Source organism: Lagenorhynchus albirostris, chromosome 20 (genome assembly GCF_949774975.1).
Source record: "Lagenorhynchus albirostris chromosome 20, mLagAlb1.1, whole genome shotgun sequence".
In the NCBI taxonomy this organism is placed as follows: domain Eukaryota; kingdom Metazoa; phylum Chordata; class Mammalia; order Artiodactyla; family Delphinidae; genus Lagenorhynchus; species Lagenorhynchus albirostris.
The window spans coordinates 34,401,459-34,415,250 of record NC_083114.1 but is presented as its reverse complement, the minus strand read 5'-3'; the positions used below and the strand labels follow the sequence as shown (position 1 = coordinate 34,415,250).

Below are 13,792 nucleotides of genomic sequence, written 5' to 3'. Positions count from 1 at the left end.
GAGTCTAAAGTCTACATGAGATGCCTGGGGAAGCAGTGCTTTCTGGCTGGTACATTTGGATCTGTGCAATGGAAAGTCACTGGTGGCCCAAAACTCTGTACTTATTTCCAGCTGGTCCAACTCCAAAATATTTGTCTACATCACCCTTTTTCTCCTCTTCACTGAACTTCACTTTCTCAATATCATGCTGAAATCCCAGGGCTCACAAATATTCCCTCTCCTATGCCAATAAAATGCACAATAGGGTCACCCCAAAGTCGTTGAGCCTCACAGCCTATAAGGAAGGAATGAAATCACATCTGAATTATAGCATAGGCTGGTACTTCTTAAATGCAAGAAGAATGTAGTGTTCCATAACGCCTGCACTATCACCACTATTCAGGAAAAATAATAGTGACTTTAAGAAACTGGAATTCCCCCCCCCCCCAAAATAGCCCTTCTCTTTAGCAGTGGAGTGCGTGCGTGCGTGCGTGCGTGTGTGTGTCGGATGGTTGGGGGGAGGTGCAGGGGGTGGTTAGGGGCAAGAGATTAAATGGATTTGTCAAGAGTTTTGTGACTAGGGAAGTTCCCTGGTGGCCTAGTGGTTAGGATTTGGTGCTTTCACTGCAGAGGCCCGGGTTTGATCCCTGGTCAGGGAACCATCCCACGTGCCACGTGGCCAAAATACGAAAAGAGAGAGAGAGAGAGAGAGAGAGAGAGAGAGAGAGAGAGAGAGAGAGAGAGAGAGAGAGAGAGAGAGAGAGAGAGAGATGTGACTAGAGTTCACATTGTATTAATTAGCTGCCGCAACCAATAAATCCCCAAATCTTACTGGCTTAACTCAGTTATGGTTTATTCCTCCCTGGTGTGAAATCCAAAACGGGTATTCTTGAACTGCAGGCAGATTTCCTCCAAGTGGTAATTTGGTAAACGGGCTCCTTCCATATTGTGGTTTCATCAACCTCAACATTTGGCTTCCAGGATCACTTGCCTAAGTGCTTCGGGCTAACAATAGGAAGAAGAGGATGGATGGCATGGGTTTGGGGTGGGGAGGGGAGTTAAGGGCTTTGCCCCAGAAGTGGGGCACATCACCTCCGCTCACAGTGCCTGGAATTCAGTCACATGGCCATGGCCAGCTGCAAGGAAAGCTGGGAGCTGTAATCTACTGTGTTCCTAGGAAGAAGAAATGAGTTTGGTAGAGTCATTCACCCAGTAAGTCTGACGCTCATGGGTTGAGTAGGCCTATCCTAGGGGTCAGATAGAGCCATCCTTGTAAAATAGAAGTTCTTCCAAACAGTTTTACAAAAGGAAAAATGAAAACAAAAAGCTGGATCCACATTTCTGAGAACCTGTAATAAAGGGAGGTCTGAGGATTCTGTACAAGGTAGAAGGAGGGAAAAAAGCTGTGATACTCAGAAATGGGGTTTTCCTTCCATCTGAACATGACAGGAGGCTTATTTACCCAAGGGAATTTCTACTTGTTAGCAGTTCAAGTAGTGTGACCCAGTGAGGAATTCTAGAGAGTTCCATGGAGGCTGGGGGGAGAAGACGAGAGGGTACCAGTGCCCATTCTTAGATCAAGCCTTGAGTCCTGTAATATTAATATTTGGGTCTAGAATATAGTGAGTGGGAATGTGTAACGAAAAGGCATAAACAGTGTGGGATGGATGAGAGAGCTTAGGATTTGGAGTCAGAAAGAGTCGGGTAATTAAGAAGATGTGTGAACCTGGGGAAGTTATTATCTCCCCATGTATGAAATGGAGATAAACCCTGAGAGTATTTTTGATCTTTAAAAGGAGTGGAGATAATGTGTGTGTGTGTGTGTGTGTGTGCGCGTGTGTGTGTGTGTGTGTGTGTGTGTATAGAAATAATTATATGTATATATTATAGGTAGAATTATATTATTCAATATACAATATAATTATATATATATTATTCAAAATACATGTATGTGTATTAGTGTATGTGTGTGTTTATAAAACCTGGCACATAGAAATGCCCAATAAATACCAGGTCCCTTGGTTTCTACCTCCTTTCTCTCTGTCACTCAAAGTGGCCTCCGTTCTTTAGTAGTTTTGAATATTAGGTGGAACAAGCTATTTCTTTTGGCTCAGAGAGCTTATATGAAAATACAACATTACTCAATGCTAACCTCAGGCCAATATCATCCAGAAAGGTCAGCTGCCTATCAGGGATTACGCTTGCAATTACCTGTGTCTTGATCCAGGTTCCACACGCTGCAGAGCTCACAGAGGATGAGTGTAACCCGTACCCTAACACGTACGCTAACCCTAAACCGTTGTCGTACACTAACATGTACCCTACACCGTACCCGTTCCCTAACCCTAACCCTAACCGTAACCCTTACCTGAAGCCTTACCCTAACCTGTACCCTAATCCTAACCCGTACACTAACACTAACCCGTACCCTAACACGTACGCTAACCCAAAACCATTGTCGTACAATAATATGTACCCTACACCGTACCTGTTCCCTAATCCTAACCTTAACCCTAACCCTAACTGTAACCCTTACCCGAAGCCTTACCCTAACCCGTATCCTAACCCTAACCCGTACACTAACCCTAACCCGTACCCTAACACGTATGCTAACCCTAAACCGTTGTCGTACCCTAACCTGTACCCTGAACCGTACCCGTTCCCTAACCCTAACCCTAACACTTACCCTAAGCCTTACCCTAACCCGTACCCTAATCCTAACCCGTACACTAACACTAACCCATATCCTAACAGGTACCCTAACCCTAACCCGCTGTCATACCCTAAACTTTACCCTAAACCGTACCCGTTCCCTTACCCTAACCCTAACCCTTACCCAAAGCCTTACCCTAACCCGTACCCTAATCCTAACCCGTACACTAACACTAACCCATATCCTAACAGGTACCCTAACCCTAACCCGCTGTCATACCCTAAACTTTACCCTAAACCGTACCCGTTCCCTTACCCTAACCCTAACCCTTACCCAAAGCCTTACCCTAACCCGTACCCTAATCCTAACCCGTACACTAACACTAACCCATACCCTAACACATACCCTAACCGTAACCCACTGTCGTACCCTAACACTTTCCCTAAACCGTACCCATTCCCTAACCCTTACCCTATCCCTAACCCTAATCCTTACCCTAAGCCAACATCACTAATTATTAGAGAATTGCAAATCAAAACTACAATGAGGTATCACCTCGCACCTGTTAGAATTGGCATCATCAGGAAATCTACAAACAACAAATGCTGGAGAGGGTGTGGATAAAAGGAACCCTCTTCCACTATTGGTGGGAATGTAAATTGATACAGTCACTATGGAGAACATTATGGAGGTTCCTTTAAAAACTAAAAATAGAATTACCATATGATCCAGCAATCCCACTACTGGACATATACCCAGAGAAAACCATAAATCGAAAGGACATATTCACCACAATATTCTTTGCAGCACTATTTACAATAGCCAGGTAATGGAAGCAACCTAAATGCCCAGAGACAGACGAATGGATAAAGATGTGGTACATATATAAAATGGAATATTACTCAGCCATAAAATGCAATGAAATTGGGTCATTTGTAGAGACGTCGATGGATCTAGAGACTGTTCTACAGAGTGAAGTAAGTCAGAAAGAGGAAAACAAATATTGTATATTAATGCATATATGTGGAACCTAGAAAAATGGTACAAATGAACCAGTTTGCAGGGCAGAAATAGAGACACAGATGTAGAGAACAAACGTATGGACACCGAGAGGGTAAAGCCGTGGGGGGGGGTGGTGGTGGTGGGAGGAGTTGGGAGATTGGGATTGACATGTATACATTTATATGTATAAAATAGATAACCAATAAGAGCCTGCTGTATAGAAAAATAAATAAAATTAAAATTTTTAAAAATAAATAAAATTTAAAAAAACAGAAAAGAGTTATTCCCTTCACATAAATGTATTTATATGAATGAATTATTTCCATGCTTATATCTATAAATACAAAAAAGAGGAATAAAATCTACCTTGAACCAAAAAAGAAAAAAAAAAGAACACACCAGTTATACAGAGGAAAACCCTATCAGCGTACTTGCTCCAGTGGTAAACAATTCTGAAGTTGGTCAGAGGTGGGGAATCGTCTCCCATGCAGCCAGCAGCCCCCCCCCACCCCCCACCCCACGGCAAGGAGAGTCCTCATTGCAAAGCTAGGGGGCCGTGCCGAGGCGTCTGTGAGTAAACGTGAGCTGAGCCCCAGGCCAGCTGCTGCTGAACTGTTCCCACCCTTTCCAGGTAAAACACCTGAATATGTACAAGGACTTGAAAGCCTACAGGTAGGGCCATGGAGCCACACCAGCAACAGCACGCCGGCCGACTTGGTGCCTGCAGGCCAGCCAGGATTGTCCTGGCCCCGGGCGCTCTTCTGGAATCTTTCCATTTCCCTGCCTGAGATACCCCTCTTGTCCAGGTCCCCACTGCTTTTTTCTTTCCTCACCTGTGCCCAGGGAGAAATTCCAGCGGCAGTTATGGGTGACACATCCTCTTCTTTAGCAGGTGGCAGCCTGGCAACTCCTGCAGAAAGTCCAGCAGAGCCCCACTCACACCGGGCCACCCACAAAGGCATAGCCCCTCACTCCCACCCATCAGCCCAGCCCCGACACGGCTGACGGGGCAGAGAATATGGCGTCAGGCACAGCTGCAGGGGCTCTTGCTGCCTGGAGCGGTGTTTATATTGATCTCAACCCAGGCACACCTGGGGAGGGCTGGCCCGCACGGTCAGGCTGCGCAGGTCAGCCAATCCTCACCCCTCAGGGGCTCACAGTTGCAGAAAATGGACCTTGCTGAACCGGCCAGGTCCAAGGAACAGGTGTGGGCTCCTGAGAGTCAGGATAGACAAGGGGCTGCAGCTCTGGCTTGTTTTCTAATCATTTTATCTGGCCCACGAGTGGGAGACAACTTCAAGAAGACCCTCTCCTAATGACAGGAACCCAGGAGTCAGGGAGAGGAGGGGTGGTGGGTGGAGACAGAGGCCTGGTGCCCCAGCTGCAGTGGAAGTCTCTGGAAGGCCAGGCAGAGGGTGGCCGCACAGGGAAAGAGCGCATCTCTGCCCATCTGCATTGTCATCAAAGGAGACGCCACTCAGCAGCGTGATGTGCGTGCGGTGGGGGGGGGGGCGTGTGGGGAGGGGGGCGCGTCCTCCTCCACATGCTCAACACAGAGCTGCCGGGGCTGCCCTCAGAACTCGCAAGGTGGGCTTCCTTTGTGGCGCAGTGGTTAAGAATTCGCCTGCCAATGCAGGGGACACGGGTTCGAGCCCTGGTCTGGGAAGATCCCACATGCCGTGGAGCAACTAAGCCCGTGCACCACAACTGCTGAGCCCGCGTGCCACAACTACTGAAGCCCACGTGCCTAGAGCCTGTGCTCTGCAACAAGAGAGGGCACCGCGATGAAAAGGCTACAACGAAGAGTAGCCCCTGCTCTCCGCAACTAGAGAAAGCCCGCGCGCAGCAACAAAGACCCAAAGCAGCCAAAAAAAAAAAAAAAAAAAAACTCGCAAGGCGATTGGAGAGTCCTGGCAGCAACTACCTGTTACTGTCAGGAGGAGGAAGTCAGGACCCGGTACAAAGACAAGAAGGGGAAGGGAGTGGGAAAGTCGGGGGCATGAGACATCGTATATGAAGAAAAAACGCAAGCAGACATCTCAAGTGCCACCTCTGCATCTGCTCACACGCTCAGCCTCCAGCTGCACTCCCCACCCTTCTCACCAGCCTCCTATGCTCCTGCATACACCCGTACTCACCACGGTGTCTTGCTGGGCACATAATGAATGCCCAATAATACAGAGTTCCTTTCATTTAAAGGAGAAGCATCCTTTAAATATCACAACTGCAGAGCCCGCGTGCCACAACTACTGAGCCCACATGGCACAACTACTGAAGCCTGCATGCCTAGAGCCCGTGCTCTGCAACAAGAGAAGCCACTACAATGAGAAGGCCACACGCCGCAGCGAAGAGTAGCCCTCGCTCTCCGCAAGTAGAGAAAGCCCGAGCACAGCAACAAAGACCTAATGCAGTCAAAAACAAATAAAATAAATTAATTAATTTTTTAAAAAAGCTCATTCATCTGTGCCACCGAGAGGAATCAAAATTATTTTCTAAGAATTTGGACCTAACCTGATAGTAACGTGTTCTAGAGAAGAGCACTACTTTTGGAGTTTGAGCTTGGCTCTGCCTTTTAACTGTCATCTGGGGTACGTTACTAAATCTCTCTGTGACTTAGTTTTCTCATCTGTAAAATGGCAATAATCCTGTCTGTATTGGAAACAATGTTGTGTGTCTTCCTAATTACAATTGCTCCCTGAATACCACCGCAACACACACACACGCTCACACACATACACCCTTACACAAACACACACACAGAGCCCTCAACAGCTTTGTTTGTATTGTCAGTTTGGGGGGTGCGGGTGACATCTGACTCAAACCAGGCCAAGAAGATTCTCTCCTCTGGCATTTTAAATTTGTGATTGGGAAAATCTAGTACTTTCTGGACTCATCTTGAACTTGAGGGCTCAGGGGAGGTAACATTCCCCCTACCATATGGTTTGAAAAACAGAGGAAGATGGTCAGCAGAGAAAGAAAGATGAAGTAGATGTGAAAGTGAAGCAGAGGACTTCCCTGGTGGCTCAGTGATTAAGAATCCACCTGCCAATGCAGGGGACACGGGTTCGAGCCCTGGTCCGGGAACATCCCACATGTTGCAGACAACTAAGCCCGTGTGCCACAACTATTGAGCCTGCGCTCTAGAGCCCGCGAGCCACAACTACTGAAGCCCGCATGCCTAGAGCCCGTGCTCTGCAACGAGAGAAGCCACCACAATGAGAAGCCCGCACACCGCAGCAAAGAGTAGCCCCCGCTCGCCGCAACCAGAGGAAGCCCACGCACAGCAACGAAGACCCAACGCAGCCAAAAATAAATTAATTAATTTAAATAAATAATAATTTTTTTAAAAAAGAAAGTGAAGCAGAAATGACACCCTTGCATTTTCATACTAAATTCCCTCTTTTAGCAATCAGACTCCTAACCAACAGACCACCTCACAGCCTTGTTAGGATTAAGTGTGAGGAGGTCGGTAAAGAACCTAGCCTGGAATAAAGCCAGTGCTCACTAAATGGCATTTGGGAGTTGTTATGCCCTTCAGTCACATCTGGGGTGGGCTTCAATTCAGATTACCGGTCTTGGTGAGATTTTTTTTGTCACAAGACAAAATTTTCTTTAGGCTTTATAAAACTATAAGGCTTAAATGTCTACTTAGCTGACAGCACCAAATAACTGCATGCCAAGGTAAATCCAGGGAAGACGAGGGCCTCATTACCAAGGCTCTGAAGGCCCCACTCAGCTTCGAGTAACCAAAAGGACAAACTAAGGGAACCAGCTTAGGGAACCAGCAAAAGAGTACCCAAAATAAAATCAGAAAAGAGGACATCTAAAAGGAAATGAATTTAATTTTGACATACCTTTGAGTTTTGTGCAATTTAAACTTTTTTGTAGCATTTTAAAATATTTGCAATTACATATGGATTGATATTCTTGTCAGCGTTCAGCATCTCTAAAAGTTTCTTTCTGGCTCTTACCCTGTTACGGAAATTAGACAGCAACCAATCTCAGCGTTGGGATAGGCAGGATCGAGTTAAGGTAGTTTGCAAAATTACATAATGAATAACCCATAAATGTACTCCTTAACCCACCTAGGGGTATTAGCACTTTGTGAGGTCAGTTGTTTGCCCAAAGGACCTCTAACTGGTGCATTTCAGGAACTGTGACAAATGGAGCATAACAGGGCAGCTCTCTTCCTGTAGCCCCAGAATTAGGAACCAGGGGCCCTGGGGAAACGTCAAGTACTGCGCTTTGTAAAGAGAAGTCAACCAGCTCCCCAGGGCCTTATTAAGAGGTTACAAACTGGTCCTGCCATTACCAACCAGCCCAGTCGTCCTCATCTCACATTAAGATAGACATTGTATGAAACACAGTTTTGATGGCCAGAATTCATACATGCCTCTCCCCCATCCCTGCTGCTACTGGGGAGGGAAGAGGGCCTATCCCTCCAGAAAACCAAGGGGAGCACTTGTTTCAGAGAATCACTCCCCTAGTGTAGGAGTGTGTACAAGAAGGGGGGAAATGAAATTCACTGCCTAGCTGGTTGGTTACTGCAGTCGCACCCCACCCCCACCCCAGTGCTTCATGATGGGAGACATTCTGGAAGAGTTTAACACGTATATCAGGAAATTGGGTCTTCAGAAATGAAGGTGGACAAGAAGAGGTGGAACTCCATCCCAAGACAATTACACGTATCATACAGGCAAAGGCCACCACGTCTGCCTGGTGCCCAGGAGTAGAAAGAATCAGACGAAGCCAGAAGGAGACTAGAGTCGCCTCCTTACCACCAGCAGGTGACCTAAGAGCACCCTTGCTGCCTCTCCTACTGCCTCTCCCTGCCCTCTAGACCAGAGGTGCCAGGGCCCAGAACAAGGAGGGGTGAAGTGAAAGAGCAGGCTGTACCTCCACCAGCCAGCGCCCAGTTCCTACATTGTAAGCACTGTAAGGACATATTCCTCATGCCCAGCATGTGCCTGGCCCAGAGAAGACATCTGATACTTGTGTTGAAAAAGGAATGAGTGAATGAAAGTATCCGAATTCACCTTCTTTCTCAGTCACTCACTGCTTTCCTGGTTGAGGAGTCATATTTGTCAGTCAGAGGAGGGTGTTCCCTTGGCTCAGAGACTTGCTTAGGTAACAATGTGGCATAACCCAAAGTATACATGGTGTGTGTTCTCCGGACATGTCAGCTTCTGGGCGGGGCTTAGGCTCCCACAGACTCTAGCCCCACCCTTGGCATTTCATCCCAGCTCAGGGGGCAGAAGAGGATAAATTTCAGCTGTTCTCAGCCCTGCTGCATCTTTACCAAAGACCTCCGACAGCAGCATGAATTTGGGAGGCTTCCTCCTCCTTGTGATCCTAGTTGCCCTCAGCTCAGAGGTACAGGAGCTTCAGGCTGCCATGAGACCCTTGAAACTTCTGGGTAAGTCCATGCAGAAGGTAGCCCCGTCCTTTTTTGTATGAGGGAGCCAGAAAGTAAGCCATCGGGGACCAGTGGGTGCAGGGGCAGGAGGGGAAGAAAGGAGAGACGGGAAGATATTCCCGTCAAGGAGCCATTGCAGGGACCCACCTTGACTGTAGAACCTCTCTGCTTCTGCTTTTACTTTCTCCCCTCCTTTCCCCGGATCACCCCTCCATCTAGACTCTCCAAAAGGGGAGCCTTCTGCACCCTCATCAGCCACCCTCCATCTCCCTGGTGTCTCTCTCTCCACCAGTTTCTTTGTCTCTTGCTGCAAATAAATTGGATCGCCTAGAGAAAACATTTTCTTCAATATGTGAACCATGAATCATCCCAATCTCTTTTTTTCCTTTTACCACCAACATTCTCAAAGGGGTAACCTTCATTCTCCCCTTTCTTCCCCATAACTCATTCCTTAATCCCTTGAAGACTGACTGTAGTCTCCATTGCTGTCCCCATCGCTCTCCCAGATCTTCTTGACAAATCACTTGACTCTCTTCAGTAGCCAGAGTCTTTAACCTCTGCAGCATCTGACATTGTCTGTCACTCCATCAATCCTCCAACTTTCTTCTCTCTTACATTATCGTCACTATCTTCTTCTCCCTAAATGTCATTGGACTCAACTCTAACTCGTCTCTTCTTTGTCCTCCTTGCCCTACATTAAATTGGTTCCCAAATACCATTCATTCTTTGAAATTGTTTCTTACACATGTTCCTTCCTTTCCAACCCCCATTGCCACACTGTATTTCCAGTCCTGATTACTCCATGCTTGGGCCAGTGCAATCGTTTCCTGACAGCTCTCCCTGCCCCTCTCTTCCCTCTTAAGTTTGCTTGCTTGTGGAATCCTGGTCTATTCTATGCTCTCACACCAGATAATCTTCATAAGTAAACAGCCATCACATCCCTCTCTTGACCTACCAAATGAAATCTCAACTTCTCAGGTCGGCAAGATCTGCCCTCTGTAACTCTGTCCCCTGCTTACCTTTCTGCCTTAACTTCCAAATGTTCCCTAATACTTATCCAGCCTTCCATTTGCTACTCTTCCGGGTTAAGAGTGAGGAGATGAGTCATATAGGGTACAAAATTTAGGGAGGTGCTCACCCCCAGGATTGCACAAGTGCCTCCTTAAATTTTGTGCCCTGGGTGCCTCATGCACCTCTCCCTAGTCCCACCCTGTTGCATTTTCCCTTTGTGAACTTTGGCTAGTAATTCTTTTCTCTTCTCTACCATCCATCTCAATTCTGCCCTTAAAAGATTTCCATACTTCAAGACTCAGCTTTCCTGATTAATTAGAAGTAATGTCCTCTCTTTTCTGAGCTCCTTTAGTCCTTTGGATAAACCTCTTTCAGGGCACATGTCACATACTGCTTTGCTTTTAGTACTTTAAACATAAATCCTATCTCCATTGTTAGATTCTACGCTGCTTGAAGGTAATAACCCGATCTTACATCTTCGTACTTCCTGAATAACTTACCGCTGTGCTTTGTACATAGTAAGAAATCAACAGATGTTAATGAGTGACCAAACTACTGTGAGTGGAGACAAGAAGTCTCCCAATTCTCTTACCGTAAACCAACAACGGCTAATAAAAGCATGGAGGGATGGTGTTGATCTTCTCTGAGGTCTGCAGGGTACATTGTAGACATCCCACCAGGCCCCCGTCTTACATCCTCAGACATTGCTAATCAATCATAGCACTCTTTCTCTTTGAGCCTGGACAAGGTGTCCCAGCGCTTCTCAACCCAGCATCAGAATAGCCACCTCTATTGATTGGAGTTGACACTGGAGAGTTAACTTCATCCACCTCTGTTGGATCCAAGGGCTTCTTTTTACATATGAGAAAACAAAGGCCCAGAGAGGTGCAGAGACAGAATCAGGTAGAGAATCTCCTGATCACAGCTGAGTAACCAACCCAAGCACAGCACACGTTCGTCCAGAGCTCTGCACACATTTTGTTAGAAACCCTTGGGGGGGGGGTCTTAACTAGCTTCTTGGACCTATTTCATTGGCCCTCGAAGACTAACCTTGAGGCTCTGGGAACATGGGGAGCCTCCACTCAGGTCAGGAGTGACTCCTTGAAATCTGGAGATGTGCTCTTCATGTCAGGGTCAGTTTCACCCTGTGGGATGGCAGAGGGAGCATGGCCTAGGGGCCAGGTGGGTCTGGGTTGGTTCCACTTCTGTAATGACTAGTAGGAGAGTCACCTCTGTGCACCCCAGCTGCCACCCTTATAAAATGGGGCCAGTCAGACTCACTGCACAAGGTGACTGCAGGGCACCCTTGCTGCCATTTGGTAAATGTGAGTCTCCCCTTCTCTGCCCCTTTCCCTGCAGAGAGGAGAAGTGAGGACATTGATGTGGACTTCTTTGCACTTCCCCTCCACAGACACAATTATCCCCTTCTTTAAAGTAGGCCTTGCTTTGTTGAGATTGTGTGAATGCATTGTTTTTCACTGAAACATATAAAATGTTAATGAGTGTTATTTTGCAAGTAATCATTTATAAATTATACTATGGATTGAACCAAAAGAAGAAAGTGGAATTGGCTCCTTAATCAAGGGCTGGCCTCTCTAGCACCTGTGGCTATAGCATGGCGGTGTTCAGCTGGTCTGTTCTAACGTAGGCACCTGCGTTGAGCTCTGCAGTGGTGACTGGGACTGTGGTCCAGAGGAGCACTGCGTCAGGAATGGTTGTGGCCACGAATGTGTCTCGGACTAAGGACAGGTAAAAACATCAGGCCCTTCCCTGCTTCCTCAAACCATGTCCAAACCAGGCAGGCGGTACGCTTGGCCCCAATAGGACCTTCCAGAAATGAGTGGGATGGAAGCCAGTCTCTCTGTGGCCTCTTCCTCATCACCCACCCTTCCCAAGAAAAAGAAGCACCTATCACAGGATGGTGGTTTCCAAATCTTTAAAATAATTTCATTATCCGGTATATCCTAGAGAAAGATCAGACTATTTGAGGAAAAAAAAAAGATAAAAATCACCCATAACGCTCCACCCCAAAATGATGTTTGCTTAACACTTTGGTACACATTATAACACATACACACATATATAATATTTATTAAAAAAATGAGATAATCTGGGCTTCTCTGGTGGCACAGTGGTTGAGAGTCCGCCTGCCGTTGCAGGGGACACGGGTTCGTGCCCGGGTCCGGGAAGATCCCACAAGCTGCGGAGCGGCTGGGCCCGTGAGCCATGGCCGCTGAGCCTGCGTGTCCGGAGCCTGTGCTCCGCAACGGGAGAGGCCACAACAGTGAGAGGCCCGGGTATCGCCAAAAAAAAAAAAAAAAAAAAAAAAGAGATCATCTTGTACCTATTTTGATTTCTTGATTATTTCACTTAGAAATAGCTAGTGAGGGAATTTCCTGGCGGTCCAGTCGTTAGGACTCTGAGCTTTCACTGACAAGGGCCCGGGTTCGCGGGTTCGATCCCTGTTTGGGGAGCTAAGATCTCACAAGCTGCACAGTGCGGCCCAGAAAGAAAAAAAAAAGAAATAGTTAGTGAACAACTTTTAATATCAACACTGATGTTTCTATCCCATCATCTTTAATACCCTTCACGTGTGCTCCATATGTGCATGTATGTTCATGCACATATGTTCATACACATGTATGTTCATATACTTACCAACCCCATTAATACACATTTAATATATTTCTTATTTTTTACATCATTAATATGGCTGTAGTGAATACTGAATTGGTATATATGCCCTTATTAACTTCCTTGGAATAAGGTGTATAATTGATGACCAAGGAGTATGCTAATTTTAAGCCTTAGGTGCACATTGCCATATTATACTATAAGAACCCTTTTACTATAAAAATATTTCAGGGGCCTCACATGGTATTTCCTTTATTGTCAATAGCCATTGATTGAAAAAAATGCATAATAGAAAGCTACAAGGATTCAGTTTTGATTATAAATTAAGTTGTACTGAACACAACAGAATCAACACATAGTTTAAAAATAACTTGCTTGTGTTCAGAATGTATTATTTTTCCTATCCACCCACAATCCTTGGGGTGCTTACGGCCTTGCTGGTTCCTGGCAGGTTCTTACTGATTCCCAGAACTGGGAACTCTTGCCTCTCAATTGTATTCTGTGGATCCAGGTCCCCCAAACAGCAGGTCTCATGCCTAATTTTTTTGTCCATTTCGCAGATGAAGACATCCTAAGGGCCATCCTTCTCTAATAGTTGTTCATCCCTTCCTGGAGTTCCTGTCTTCAAAGATGTGACTATTTGAAACTCCTTGCCCAGGAAGACAGATGAAAATGGGGGCCCGTGGATGGAGATGACAAGGGATGTGGTGGGGAAGGGAAAATAATTGTTTCTTTTAATAAATCATCATCATTGGGCTTCCCTGGTGGCGCAGTGGTTGAGAGTCCACCTGCCGATGCAGGGGACACGGGTTCGTGCCCTGGTCCAGGAAGATTCCACATGCCGCGGAGCGGCTGGGCCCGTGAGCCATGGCTGCTGAGCCTGCATGTCCGGAGCCTGTGCTCCGCAATGGGAGAGGCCACAACAGTGAGAGGCCTTCGAACCGCCCCCCCCAAAAAAAATCATCATTAAAAGTACCCATACTACTTAATTTATTTGGTGAGGGGTGATAGGAGGAGGAGGTGGCGGTGGGGTAGAGATGACATTTGTTGGACACTTGCTATGCAACAAGGACTGTGTTATATGCCCCACAAGTATC

The 13,792-nt window shown here is 46.6% G+C and overlaps 1 long non-coding RNA gene across 1 annotated transcript; it reads left to right on the top strand.

The window, feature by feature from the left end:
* The first annotated feature begins 8,881 nt into the window (after positions 1-8,881).
* Positions 8,882-13,451, top strand: LOC132511127 (uncharacterized). Its single transcript, XR_009537528.1, has 3 exons — positions 8,882-9,050; positions 11,710-11,810; positions 13,256-13,451. It is a non-coding gene; the product is annotated as an uncharacterized LOC132511127 (long non-coding RNA).
* The last annotated feature ends 341 nt before the right edge of the window (positions 13,452-13,792 follow it).